This window comes from Carlito syrichta, unplaced genomic scaffold (assembly GCF_000164805.1).
Source record: "Carlito syrichta isolate Samal-C Ts95f unplaced genomic scaffold, Tarsius_syrichta-2.0.1 Scaffold310619, whole genome shotgun sequence".
NCBI classification, from domain to species: domain Eukaryota; kingdom Metazoa; phylum Chordata; class Mammalia; order Primates; family Tarsiidae; genus Carlito; species Carlito syrichta.
This window is the reverse complement of record NW_007254715.1, coordinates 496,108-509,346: the sequence shown is the minus strand read 5'-3', so window position 1 is coordinate 509,346 and position 13,239 is coordinate 496,108. Positions and strand designations below refer to the sequence as shown.

The following is a 13,239-nucleotide window of genomic DNA, read 5'->3' as shown; positions in this document are numbered from 1 at the left end:
TGTCTTTATGCTTTGAATGCTACAGTAATTTCTTTAATCAAATTGATGGAAGTCCCTTTCCCAGCCCACACTGAAACCAATTTATTGGTCATGATACGCCAGCTATGTTGCTAACAGTCGTAACGAACTGTCAGGCGATATCGCAGTGAAGCTAATTTGAAGTCATTAGGTGTGCAGCGTTCAGGCGACAATTTGTTACAGTGGTTAGGAACACAGCTGACATTTCTGAATGGCTTTGTTCGTTGCAGTTCTAGATGAGGCCAAGCAAATTGTAAACTAATTTAAACATCACTCTGTATTATACCAGCTACTTTGTCTTACACTGTTTGCTAATAAAGCCCCCCAAATTAAGTCAAAACTAGTTAAATAGGTGAGCTTGAGTGTATTCTTTGGAAGACACCTACACAAAGATTACTACATCCAAAAGAAGGATAAGAATTTGTGTAGATATTTGATATTGTATTTGAATTGTAATCGCATCTATATGACTTTTAGAAAAAGAAAAGAAAAAACAGGATATACTAAAAGATGTAAGACATTTGGTAACCACAGCAATGCGAACAGCCAGAATTTGTTTCAACAGTGTATGAAAACTTATTAGGAAGGAAAGCGTTATCAAAGCGTTTTGGAGCAGAAAGAAACAAAACTAGCATTTGTTGAAAAGTCCATAGGCCTTTTTTAGATAATCAATATGTATTATATATATCATTATTATATATGTATATATATACACACGTATACATACACACATACTTAAAATATCATTATTTTGGCCCAGGGTTTCTCAGCCTTGTCACTATTGATATCTGAGACTAGCTAATTCTTCATTGTGGGATGCTATCCTATTCATTGTAGAATGTTTAGTAGCATCCTTGTCCTCTACCCACTAGATGCCAGTAACACCCCCTGAGTTGTGAAAACCAAAAATGTCTTCAGGCATTGCCAAATGTCCTCAGGGAGGCAAAAATCATGCCAGCCTGACCCTCCACTCCCAATTGAGAACCATTATTCTAACTCAGGAATCAGGTATTAGTATCCTCACCTCAAAGATAGGGCGGCAGAGAGAAGTAAAAACACTTGCACAAGTTCACAAATGTATCCAGTACCTTCAAAACATGTTCAACATTGATTCCTGGAGTAGAATCGGGATCTTTTAGTCTCCCATTTGATTGTGTTTGAAAGAACTATTTCAAAATAATAATCACAATAGTATCATTGTTATTAACAACAGCCTAAGTCACTGTCACTATGATTTCAAGCCACCTGTTATTTTAGGGAATTCTGCTCAACTTTTCCTTCAATTATAAGATTTGTTAAGCCAGTATTTTAATATCATACAGGCATGCCATAATAAAGACCATAAAAGTCAAAAATTCCTTCTAAACCTACTGGTAAGAAAAGTCAGTGATAAATTTGTAGGTCCGGTTGTGCATCTAAGTGGAAATACCAGCTTACAAAGGAACTTATCACAGTAAAGGGGCTCCAGTGACTTTTGTAAAGATGGGAACTTTAAATAACTATGAGTAACACCATTGCCAGTGGTGGAAACAATTACTATACGATTATGGGTTCAGTGTTAAGGCTTAGAATTGGTGGGGACTGATGTTATTCTCTCTCCATAGCAAATGCCAGAGGAGTTCACTGTGGAGTGATGATTCACAGCTCTGATTTTTGTGATACCCTAAGGGTGTTTTCAGTGATTGCAAGGTGTATCTTGGTTTTTCAGAAAGGGATTAGTAAAACAAGAATTAACTAAAATTTTTTAATGTTTTAGAACAATTCCTATGCTGTACAGTGTTTTGCAGTAGAAGGAGAGTGTGTTCTGATATCAGAGCATGCCAGTTTACCCTGGGTTTGGGGAGGCTGGGTGTAAGAGGACCACACAGCAGCTATATGGATTATGGACTAAGGAGGGAAGGGCAAAGAGAAAGTAAAGATTTAAGTCACATTTTTATCTTGATAAAAGTAAAGTCGTGTTCTTGATAAAGTGTCCAGTCCTGATAATTGGTGTCAGAACCAGAATTGAAGCCAAATCAGAACTGCAGTTTCACCTGGCTTAAACTTAACTTTAAACTCTTTTTTGTAAAGCTTATATTAAAATTAAAGTGAAATCTTTTTTTAATACTCGAAAATTCAAAGCCTTTGTTACCTTTATGCTGTTTTCAGTTGGTATAATTACCCCCCCATACTTACACATACTTTTAAAATAAAACTTAGCATCTAAGATAATATCAGTAGCTTTTTTGCATTGCTTCAAATGTACTTTTGTACACTTGCTTTCACTACATAAGAAAGTGAAGAATACAACAAAAGGAAATATTGAAGAAAATACATATGGAGTGGGATTTTTTTATCAGTAAATAGAATTAGTTGACTTACATTAATAAATCATATAAATGGGAAGAGTGTGTTGTTATGAAACATGACCATACTTTATCTATAGAAGAAAAAAGATCACAGGGGCTTTAGAAAATGCTTGACTTTAGTTGGAGGAGCATAAGGGCACAAGAACAGATGATGGTGCCCTAATAGCCCTTTTTAAGAATGACAGGGCCCAGCCATTAGCATCCTTTTATATCCTTCGAAATTGCTCATGCCTCGCTTTTCTGGTTCCTATCTGCCTGACTCTTTTTTATTTCTCTTTCAATTTCGTCCGCGCTCGGATAAGCGCATGCTAACACAATATGATTGAGCTGTAAAATGGAACGCTGTCGCCTCTAATCTCTTTTATGTAGATACGGAGGTACTGCACACTCCACTTCATTCTCTCTCCATTGTTGGCCTTTTTTAGAATGGGTTACCAAGTAATGGAGGCTCCGTCAAATATTAGAGCTAGGTTTCACAGGGTGTGATAAGACGATTATCAGCCCAACAGTCAGATCTATTATTGTTCTTTGTGGTTGATTAAAATATTATTATGTACTGTAACTTTGTTAGCAAAATGCAGAATGTGCTTAGTCAGATGGTGCTAAAAAAAGCATAACCCATATTAGCTGACCTATATAAGTGGCTTAAATATATTTATGGATCTTGCCAGACAACTCACTTTAAAAGAACAGAATGGTATTTTAGCAATTAAGTGGATGAATGCAGTATAGAAAAATTTTTCCTTTTTTGATATAACAAATTTTTAGGTCTGCTTGTTTATTTTTATCATGACAAATTAAGCAATTACCTATTAAAGAAGGAGGACTTTGCTCGAGATTGGGGGCCTCTTAGTCACATTTTTAAAATATCAGAAGAAAAATCTATAGTTTTTCTTCACCAAGTGGAGGCAGGAGATATTAAGCACTAAAAAAAAAAAAATATGAGGAAGATAATGAAATAAACAGTCTTTAAGATATTTGTTCAAGTAAGAAACAAAAACTATAGAAACCAATATTTTATATTTAACCTGAAACATTTTTTTTGGTAAACACAGAATGTATCAAAAATTGCTTATTGACTTGGCTTTTTATAGTTTTCTCAGAAGTATTTAGACCTTCCTAGCAATGACAAAAATCTGCAAAGAACATGGATAAACTGTTTCTAAATTTAGAATAAAAGTTTTAGAAAAGAAAATACCCAAGAATTCTTGAATATTTATTGCTAATGATACTGTTTGAAGGTTTACTTATTGTTCTATCCAATTTTATGTGGAGACCAATTTTTAAGATTATATTATACCCCAACAAAAGTTTCAGAGGTTTCATTTTTAAGATACCCATTACTGTTTATGGGTGGGTAAAATGCTCACCTTAAACTGCCAACACCATTAAGTGATTAGGATATGTGCAAAAACACAACAAAATGTGGCAGAAATAATTTAAGATCATGTTTCCATTTGTAATATCAAGTATGTTTCTATGTGTATATGTATGTGATTATGATTTGATGTGGAAACAGGGCATGGCTGACTAAGGGTGAGTGATACCATGTGTAAGTAGCACCTTATACTCTGTTTTGAATTCGTATTATTTTTACTTGATAATGTTTATTGATTAATATGTGAATAGCACAAAACTACTAATTGGCTCTGAGTTTCCACTCTCTTCCACATCCCATAACTAAATGTATACGTAGTTATAATTTCTACTTTGCCATGATTTAATTAAAACAATTGTAGCCTCTTTTATCAGGATTAATTTTTCTTTTGTGTATGTGACTTAATTATTTTAGAACTGTAAAGTAGTTAAGTCTTTTAGGAAAGTAGAGAAAAGTTAAATGTAAGACCCAAACCTCTGACCTTTAATGAGACTATTTAGATGGTAAAAGTATCCAATTATGAAATAATTTAGGTTATGTCTAAAGTACCTGGTAGTTATATACCTGTGTATTTGTAGTTGTGGGTAAAGGTAAAATCATTCTGAAAGTAAAACCAGAAAACCTGAACTATGGTTGAGTAAATTTTTTGTAAGTTATTAATTGCTGTCACTATTAGTTATGTTGTGAAAATCAAGTGAGGAAAAAAACACACATGCAAGTTATATGTGTATAATTAATTTGCAAATTATAAAGTATGATCTCAATGTAAAGCACTCAGTGTTCATTTTTATTTTCAAATACTGCACATAGATTGTAATTTTATTGCAGTTAAAACCAAGGGATCCAAAACGTTAGTATTCGTTAAAACCATTTGAAAAATATTCAGAATAGGTATTAATTTTAATAGAGGGAGGGAAAGCTTATTTAACCAGGAGACTCATTGTATGGATATTGTTGTCATTCTGTTTTAGGTGAGCAGGACAGTTAAGTCTAAAAAAATCTAGTCTTTCTTCCTGGGTCAAACTTAAAATAACTGTAAGTTTATCAGTTTGATAGAGCTTCTGATGTCACACTGTGATATAGAAGTAGAAATCAGTAAGTTGAAAAATATGTTGAGAAAAAAATAATCTGGAGTATCACCAGGGGCTCTTTTATTTTCTGCAGCTACACTTTCTGGAAACAAAAACGTAGACCCACAAATAAGTAGCAAGTTTTCCTAGGCACAGATACAGTTCAAGAGACAACCCACAGGTTAAAGATTCTCACAGAGACCTGTTGTCACCACTCAGTGCCCTTGGTTTTGACCTAATGCACAGCTCTGTCGTCATACTGAATTTCCTGTGTTCATGTGACCTCTATTCCAACACCTTGAACTCTTGTTTTGAATCTGTATCATTTTTACTTGATAGCGTTCATTGATTAGTTGATTAATATATGATTAATATGCTTCTTATGTTACTAGGTATTCCAAAAATATACTTGCCATCTGTATGTAGCCATTCTATTGTACATCTCATATCAAAGTGGAGGCATACTTTTATAGTAATCATAGAATACAGTTTTTTGTGTGTCTACTCTCTACCTAGCACTGCACTCAGCACTATAGAAATTCAAAAGATTTATCTGATATGGTACCTACCTTAATCAGGTACTATGTCTCTCTCTCTCTCTCTGTCTGTCTGTCTCTCTCTCTCTCTCTCTCTCTCTCTCTCTCTCTCTCTCTATATATATATATATATATATATATATATATATATATATAGTGTGTGTGTGTGTGTGTGTAGTCTATTATATGATATGTTTGCACATATATTGTGATAGTCTCCTTGGTTTGCCCCTTTATTAGTTCCAGATTTGAATTATTCAGCTTTGTTCTTTTTCAGGGGATTAAGCTTAAATATAAAAGTAACTTACATCCATATAGTTCTTTATTGCTTACATAGCACCTTTACAAACTTGTACTTAATATCCACAACGATTTTGTAGGTAGGTTTTATTCTTATTAGTCATAAAAGGTTAAGGCAAATATAATGTATTTTTAAATCTTATGTATACATTTTTAAAAATAAAAGATTAAAGGGAGAATGGATAAACAAAGAAATGTATGATGCATCTTTAAATCAATAAAAATCAAACTATTTGATCAACAGTGTACCCTAGACATCCCTGATCACGTTTTAATGAAATGAGTCAATCACTGTTTAGCTGCTCATGTGAGGAGTTGGAAAAGTCTTTGAATGGTTGGTTGCTAAGATTGGATGCTCCTCTTTTCAGACTGTGTTCATATCACTGGGTATTGAATATGATTGAAAGTTACAGGTAAATTGGAGCAGAAGTGAGTAGTTGTGCCAAGACATATAAAAAAATGTTAGCTCTACTACTTAATATTGAATCAATGTCTTCCTCCCTGCTTCTCTCCTTCCTTTCCTTCCTTCTTTGCATAAGCATTTAGTAAGCTCCGTGTCAGGTACTGAACACTAAGGAAACACCCATGAATAAAGCACAGATGCATTTTCAGATCCTCAAAGTGTGATGGGTGATTCAGAAAGATGATTTGACAACTGAAACTGAGTGATGAGGATACTGTCCCACATAGTCACATGAAAATACTAAGGGAGGAACATGACAAGAAGATGCAACTGAGACTGGAGACATAGGCAAGGGCCCCTTGGAAAACTTTGAATTTCATGCAAAGAAAAACAAATTTTATACCAAAGACAGTGGAATACCATTGGAAGTTTTAGCTGAGGGTGACTGGTTTGAACTGCATTTTGAAAAGATTAAAATCAAAACTTTTGAGTTGTCAACATACTGAGAGAAAGACTACCCAATACTTTTTAAAATAATGATGTTACATTCCTGAGTGATGAGGGTTTCTATATGTACTGTGTCCTAAAATATATCATTGCTTTCAGGCAAGTTGATGGTAATTGCTAAACTTTTTTGAGTGATAAAGTATCAGGTGAGTCTGATCATTCCATTTATTATATTTCATAATCTCTCAGAAGCCTGAAATAGCCTGAAACTTATATGAGGATTATCAAAACATTGGCATCCTATAGACCTAGCCTAGGTCATGTCTTTTTTTCTAGGATTCTCTTTTGTTAATGGATCGGTTTCATCTGATTTTTATATTCTTCTCAAGGCTACTTGATGAGTTAAAGAGAGAAAGTCTTTTGGTTTTTGTGAGAAAATGGTTATGTAAAACTGGCATAATTAGTATAATCCATATATGCTTAAATGCTTGATGAAAATAGCTCTTTCCACCTCTAAAAGAAAAATTAGGGGAGGAGTGCAGAACACAGAACACGAAGCATGGAATGTTTTGTTTTCCCCTTTGCTCCTTTTTGACCCTCTCTCCAACCCTAATCCCACTTCCCTTCAGTGGGCTGGTTGCACTTTTTCCCCTGCGTCCCCCTTTATCTGCCTCAGCCAATCTCCAAATGAATGCGTGTCTATTCTGGCCTTGGCTTTGACACTCTGGATATATTGATTAATAGTTGCCCTAAGCTCCTTTTAGCAAATCAAATTTTCACTTTTAGCAAGGATTTCGCCTCTGATTTATTCAGCAAAGTGAAATGCACTAAATTGACTTTGACATTCAGGGAAAATGGCTGAAAAACAAAGAGCAAAGGAAAGAGATATAAATTGTGTGGCAGCTGGAGACTTCAGGCATCAGAGAAATAGTTTCTATAGAATACAGAGTAATTTAAACAGTGCTTTTAAACACACAGAGAAGAGAGTTCTTAAATTTTTTTAACTACTTAGTTTTCTTTTTTAAGGAGGGTACAAGTGTTATTCCGCTGGACTGAGAAATTCTAGTATAATACATTGTGTTTTGTATATTAAAATAGCTGCATTATCTAGGGTTGTACATATCACAGTTTACAAAAGCTAGAAAGTAACTTAATTACTTTGGAAGAGAAATGTTCAGGTCACTTTACAAAATAGAATTGATTAACATGAAAGTGCTTGTGCTTTGTTGTTGTAGTGGTGGTGGTGGTGGTGTGTGTGTGTTTTAAAGAATGAAGCCTTTTCCTCGCTATAAGAATAACTGGAAATAATTTTGGATCACAAATCTCAGTATATAAAAGCCATGTAACTTTGCTCTTCTGTGTCCTTTTCCCCCAAGAATATCAGCCTTGGCTGTGTTCTTTTATGTGACTGAGTCAGCCTACCTCCTTGTTAGACCAAGGTTCAATGAGTAAGTAACCACCGGGTTCAAGATACAAAGTGTGGTTTTGATGTGTAAAGCAAATGGTGCTGGTGTGGATAAAGAAAAGAGAAAAGGAGTTGAACTGAACTCAGTATAGACACTTGGGACGAATTAAAGGTGTGAGTAATATCAGGGAATATTTTTGATATTGAGATCTAATAGACTGTTGCATCACCTCTGTTGAAGGATTGTCAGAGCAGTGGGAGGAAAAGAGGAAGGTGAAAGCTGGAGCTGGAATTTGCTCTCTTTCTTGTGCAGGATGAATTTTCCTTATTAACCACAGTAAGGGCCAAAAGAGATATAGTCGAGGCACTACACTCCCTTTAGCTATACATTTTTATCATTCTCCTTCCTACACTGTTCAACGCATCTAACAGGAAATCTGTACTAACTGATGTCAAAAGTGATCCAAAATGTCTGCATCGATAGTGTTATGCAAATCAGGTTATGTCTTAATATTGTACTGGAGATGGTCCACAGCATCATGTACTTATAGGCTTATTATTGCACTAGAATTATGCTGCTTTCACCCCAATTTTCAACTATCGCAAATGACCCCAATTAGAACAATTCAATTAGAAAAGCCAATTAAACCTGCTTACATCACTTTGCAAAACTTTCTAAGCTGTTTATGTTGTGCAGTAAGTGGACATAACACTTTTATTTGCTTATAAATACCTTGATATTTCTCTCAAGAAGAAAAATGTTCTCTTCACAGAAAAAAAAAAAAAACTATGTTTTTTGTGGAGTAGTCCACAACTTTTATTTTTTATTAATTTTTGCCAGGGTATTTTATTTTCCCTCTAGATGGTGTCAGGAAATATGTATAAAGTATATAAATTCTAAGGATTTTGTTTCAACTTTTATTGTAAACTTGGATCTCATGGTATAGTTAAATGTTATTTATATATGAACTGAAAAGTACTAGTGTGTGGTATTTTGGTAAGAGAAAAATATAATGGATAATCCCACCTCTTGGTCATTTTGATTAACTTAGTTAATCTCAGAACTTTACCAGACTCCATTAGTCACATAACTTGGCTTCCAATAAAAAAAAAACAAAAACCTATTTCCAGTGACAGAATGGGCATTAAATTCTAAGCGAAAATTATGATAATATTATAACATCAAGAAGGGCAAAGACCAGTTTCTTCAACTGGATTTAGTTTAAGCAGTGATAACTGAATGTCCAGGTCAGCAACACAGCCTACCCTGTTTCAAGGAATCATCTGAGCCCAATTAAATACCATAACTCTAGGGGTGTCTCCAAAGAGCAGCCACCTACTCTCTGTATGAGGAAGGCTTCACACCTGCTTAACCTACATTAGGAAAGGATTAATTACCTGAAGTGCCGGGCTCCCTCTGCCAGTCAGCATGTTTGTGCCAGGGCACATGGTGGCCTGGGCTGCAGAGGGAGAGAGGGAGAAGGAGCAGCTGTGAGTTCCTGGAGAAACTAACTCCTCCTGAAGTGGTCAGCACTTTAGGAAAAAAAAAAAAAGAAAGAAAATCAAGCTGCTCTTATTCTTGTGATTTGCCTGTGTCATGGCAAAGCCCAGTGGCAGGGTGTCCTCAGCACAGATTTGCACACCTAAAAGAGAAATATATGCCCAAAAGTTATTTCAACTGTAATATTTCTCAGATTTACCTTTTGTGGAAAAGCATGGAATAATTACTTCAGGTTTTCAGATTCATTTCTGTGAATTGCTGTTATTCTGAAGTAAAGTGTTTTACAACAGATGTTCCTAAAGTATTTTTTAAGTGTGCTTGTATATTCTAAAGGATGTCTAGATGAAGCTTTGTAAACATATAAAATATATCAAAATATATCAAATAATATCAAATAATAAAATAGATCCCTTTTCCAAAAAAATCATTTCTAGGATGATAGAGCCCAAATGGACCTTAGAGATCATTTGCTAGGACTTTGAATTTTAAGGGGAGGCACTATATTGTAGTGGACAATATAATGTTAAATGTTATGGCTTTGTGGTTAGAGACCCTGGTTTAAATCCTGATATTGCCACGTGCCATGAACTCAGTTTGATTATATATAAGTTGGGGATAACAATGCCTACTTTCTAGGTTACTAGGATAATTTAATGGACTAACATAGCAAAGTGCCCAATCCCATCTTTGGTGTATAATTTCAAGTGTCAACAAATGGTAAGTGCCTTTACTCACACATTCATGTTCGGATAAAGACTCTTAAACCAGGAAAGTTGAATGACCTGCATGAGGTCATACTAGTCAGAGACAGAGTTGAGATAAAACTCTTTTAACTCCCAGTTGACCACTATTGATATTTATCATTGTCACTAGCAGTTTTTCGGGAAAGAGTATATATTTATGCATAGCTTTAGATATTATCACCTTAACACTTTTATATATTATATTATATACATACAATACTTATATGGACAATATATTATATTTCTTAAAGATAGATGAATAGCAGTGAATATGTTCTAGAAAAGTTATTTTGGCATATTTTTAAAATTGTATGTCACATTATAAACAATACACTCATGTTATTCCTTTATATAGCATGAGTATACTATGTGTATATATAAGATCAGATTCCTTTCTGGATTATTAATTTATGGATACAGTTCAGAATCCTTTTATTGAATGCATGGGGAAATAGTAGAGAGATATCCCTGCCTGATGTTTGGGATCAGAAAACATGGCCAACAGCCCAAAATGGCCATGAGTTTGGCTGATGGAGGAATGGACAAGGATATTGATGCAGAGTTAAGCAGTCTAGACAACAGAAGGATAAAATAACATTAATTAATTAGGTAAGCCTTACTTAGAAAGCATCTTTGAACGTATTTACCATGTAAGCCCTGATGCTGTCTTGCAAAGACACCGTTTCAGGTTGGTCAGTATATAACATTTGGTTAAAATTAGCTTGTGAATATTCCATGAGTTTTAATTAGCCTGGTCAATTACCTGACCCATTACACTCTATGAGGATTTTAACATGTGTGTGTATTTGCTGTGAAACTTTAAACTTCACGGCATCTTTTAATAATTAGAATAGAGTTATTTATTATTTAATTTGAATCTGACCATACTATATTGGTATGGCTGAATATATTTTATATGGGCTGAGAATGGGTACTAGGGTTATCTCAAAACATCAGCTAGGATAGCTGTACTATTTGAGATATCTGAATATGGTAATCATCTTTATAAATTCAGTTTGACATTTTCCTAAACACTTTGTACTATTCAATTCCCCAACAAAAATACCATGTGTAATATATTTTTGTAGCAAGCTCATGAGTATTCATTTATGCACTAAACAAAGTATATATCGAGAGCCTACAATATGATAGGCTTTACTAAAGTTGCTATTCCTGGAATACTGTCTCTGTCAGTATTTTATGACCATGATGCATAGTTTATATGTTATCAAAATACTTTTTGAATTTTTATTTTGAGAATGTTGTTTTGCAGCTCATTCGTGATCGTGATTTTAATCTTTCTGGCTCACATATTCAAGAGTCTTGAAGAAATGTTTTTGAGAGCCTTCTAAGTCAGATGCAAATTGTGCCTCTTGGCCTAGTATTTTAGCACTTACTGCCCTTCAGCTCTCCACTCCTATGTTCTGAATGTCAGTGATAGTCTGTAGACTAAACTGAGAGCCAGTATCTATCTACCTGAAGGGATTTTTATGCTATCTTCAAACCCTACGTGTGTGGTTGTTCAGAAACCATTTGGATTTTAAATGGTTAAACTACCTTAGAAACAGAGTCCCTTTATGAACAGAGGCCTATTTACTGCATGAAGGAGGATGGTAGATTTTTACTTTAAGAAAAGGTTCTTCATTTACCATGACTTAATATGAGGATATAGAGTTGATTGCAGCTATCGTTTTTCTCAGGACTGTTAAGGTCGTGTTACATCTCCTGCCATTGACTTTTGTTCTCTCCGGCAGCAGCACAGTTCAGAGGTGTGGGCTCCATGTTGCATCCATACTTGGCTTGTTATCCTCTTATCAAGCTCTTAGCATCCCTTTGTTTATTTGAGGCGACAGGAAGACTGTGTAAAGGCTGCTTAGTCAGGGATATCAGCCTTGTTGGCAGCGGAGTGATTGCCAGTTGAAAAACAAGGCATTATTGCTCATTTTTTCCCTCTTATTAGTTTGATTACATTTGCAAATCAAATCAATCCATCAGACATGATCAGGCCTCGTCCGCATTTTAAGGAATAGTAATCTCCGTCTAATAAGATGCAAATGTGTCACATCGGTAAGTAACCAATAAATCATCGTCTTGTCTTTGGCAATCATTAAATATCAGAACCAACAGTCAATTTTTAGTATTTTCAATTTGCGATATGCCGCTGGAATATAAAGATAGATGGACGTAATTACACAAACCAAACACTATTTCAGTTCATTCCAGACAGCAAATTTAGTGGAAGGTATAACTGGCTTGTCATCACACTACATTATTCCTAGCGGTTCATGCAAAGTTCACAGACAAGCTTCAAATGGACATTGCTTTTTTTCAACTTCTAACAACGTCTCCACAATGGCAAGCAAACTTTGATGTAAGGACTTGAACTGACTTCCACACGGCTGTTGCAGTCAGATGCCAACATGACAGAAAACATATGCTGTCTCCCATCAGAAACTGCTGGCAGTGCCAGCTCCAATCTTCTATATTTCCTTTTTTAAAAAAATGAACTCACAAGTGTAAAAATAAAGAAAAACAAAAACAACCAAGAACTATTCAGATGATTTATACCATCCTCATCTATTTTGACGGAATAGTTTCCCTCAGGGGGAGAGTGAACAAAAACTTTATTCTAAGTTTCATATTTTAAAGCTTCTCTGTTTGGGCAACATAATCTTATGACCTAAGCCCTTCTCAATGAAGATGTGCATATATGCAGTGCCCCGATATGGCCAGTGAAGAAAGAGTGTGTTAATTTTGGTCACATGGTGAAGTCTTGATACGTATAAGATGTTATGATTCAAAGAACAAGAAAGGCAAATATTTGGATGGAATATCTGCTCTGAATGTCTTTCTCTAATTCTGCTCACTTGGCAACTCGATATCTACTGATGAACTGTGACACTTGTCCATTTATTTATTTGCAGAAATTTTGCTGTCACAAATGGTGAACCTCCCCATTCTCTCTCAGTTCTATTGGATTATCACAGTGCAATCAATATTCATACCTTCCACCCTCCTCTCAATATTTTTATCTTGTCCATCTATTTCTCTTTTTTCTGAGTTCCGGTGTAAAAAGTTCTTTTCAATCAT

The 13,239-nt window shown here is 34.8% G+C and overlaps 1 protein-coding gene across 8 annotated transcripts in view; it reads left to right on the top strand.

Moving 5' to 3' along the window:
• The window catches only part of ESRRG (estrogen related receptor gamma), a 442,062-nt gene that overhangs the window by 380,659 nt on the left and 48,164 nt on the right, over positions 1-13,239 (top strand). The gene's annotated exons all lie outside the window — the stretch shown is intronic.